The sequence below is a fragment of the Macaca fascicularis genome, chromosome 7 (assembly GCF_037993035.2).
Source record: "Macaca fascicularis isolate 582-1 chromosome 7, T2T-MFA8v1.1".
Taxonomy (NCBI): Eukaryota; Metazoa; Chordata; class Mammalia; order Primates; family Cercopithecidae; genus Macaca; species Macaca fascicularis.
Window position 1 is genome coordinate 82948492 of NC_088381.1, and position 2108 is coordinate 82950599.

The following is a 2108-nucleotide window of genomic DNA, read 5'->3' on the forward strand; positions in this document are numbered from 1 at the left end:
TTGAGAGATCTTCTTCGTCTCTTCTTCCTGGTATTCATTTCCACTTTTATTCCACTGTGGTCCAAAAGTATGGTTGGTATGAATCCGATTTTTTTTAATTTATTGAAATGCTTTATGGCTGAACATGTGGTTGATCTTAGAGTATGTTTTATGTGCAAACAAGAAGAATGTATATTCTGTAGTTGATGGATGGAGTGGTCGGTAGATATCTATTAGATCCAATTAGTCAAGTGTTAAATTTAAGTCTAGTATTTCTTTGATAGTTTTTTGCCTCAATGATGTGTTGAACACTGTCAGTGGGGTGTTGAAGTCTCCCACTATTATTGTGTGGGCTACATAAGACTTTTCGTTGGTCTGGAAGTACTTGCTTTATGAATCTGAGTACTCTGATGTTGGGTATTGATATATTTAGGTTAGTTAAGTCTTTTTGAATTGAACCCTTTATTATTATGTAATGCACTTCTCTGTCCTTTTTTATTGTTGTTAAAGACTGTTTTATCTGATATAAGAATAACGATCCCTGCTCTTTTTTCTTTTTCATTTGTGTGATAGATCTTTCTCTACCTCTTTACTTTGAGCCTATGGGCACTGTTGCAAGTGAGATAGGTCTCCTGAAGATGGCAGATGAATGGGTCTTACCTTTCGTCTTTATCCAAATTGCCACTGTGTGCCTTTTTATTTTTTATTTTTTTCTTGAGATGGAGTCTCGCTCTGTCGCCCAGGCTGGAGTGCAGTGGCGCGATCTCGGCTCACTGCAAGGTCCACCTCCCGGGTTCATGCCATTCTCCTGCCTCAGCCTCCCAAGTAGCTGGGACTACAGGCGCCTGCCACCACGCCCGGCTAATTTTTTGTACTTTTAGTAGAGACGGGGTTTCACCATGTTAGCCAGGATGGTCTCGAAGTACTGACCTCGTGATCCACCCGCCTCAGCCTCCCAAAGTGCTGGGATTACAGGTGTGAGCCATCACGCTCAGCCACTGTGTGCCTTTTAAGTGGAGCATTTAGACTATTTACATTCAAGGTTAATATTGGTATGTGAGGTTTTGATCTTATTGTGGAGTTGTTAGCTGGTTACTTTGTAGTTTCTATTGTGTAGTTTATTTTTAGGGTCTATGAACTACCTACTTACGTTTCTTGAGTTAAAAACCCATTTTTTAAAAAATATGGAATGCTCCATGAATTTGTCATCCTTGTACAGGGGCCAAGCTAATCTCTGTATTGTTCCAATGAAAACCCAGTTTTGAATGGCCAAAAAAATTACTCTATGAACAGACTCTCTAAAGAAGAGCTTCCTATGGCAAATAAACCTATAAAGAGATGCTCGGTGTCATGAGGAAAATAATCAAAACCACAAGGAGATACCACTATATACATATTAGAATGGTGAATATTTTTTAAGTGACAATACTTAAAGTTGGTGAATACATGAAGCAACTGGAACTCTCCTAAATAGTACTTAATATTGGTAGGGATGAAAAATGGTACAGCTACTTTAGACAAGAGTTTGGTAGTTTTTATAAAAGTAAACCTCCACCTGCCATATGACCCAGCAATCCCACTCCTAGGTATTTGCACAAGAGAAGTAAAAACATACATTCACACAAAGATCTGAATGTTAATGTTCATAAACACTTTTTGGAATTGCCAGAAATTAGAAATGACCCAAATGTTCCTCAACTGGTGAATGGATAAACACATTTTGATATATCCATGCACTAAAATGTTACTAAAATAAAAGAACAGAAAAGAACTTATGCTGAAACAACATGAATGAATCTCAAAGCATGCTATGTGAAAGCAGCTGGATACAAAAGCCATCATGCTATCTGATGCCATTTATACAACATTCTGGAAAAAGTAAAACTATACAGAGAGAAAATAGCTAAGTGGTTATCAGAGGCTGGGAATGAAAAAAGGAGGCTGACTGCAAAGAGGCAAAAGGTAACTTCTTAGGAGAGGCAAAAGGTAACTTTTTAGGGGATTCAGTGGTTATTACACAATTGAAAATTTTACTGTATGTAAATGATTCCTCAATCAGTATGATACCTCAAAGTTACTATGGGCAGCATGGTTGGCTATCTAAACCCTGTTTATCAAAGAGAGAAGAA

The 2108-nt window shown here is 37.8% G+C and overlaps 1 pseudogene; it reads right to left on the reverse strand.

The window, feature by feature from the left end:
* Positions 1 to 1157: 1157 nt before the first annotated feature.
* On the reverse strand, positions 1158 to 1254 carry LOC123574783 (U6 spliceosomal RNA; annotated as a pseudogene).
* Between the last annotated feature and the right edge of the window lie 854 nt (positions 1255 to 2108).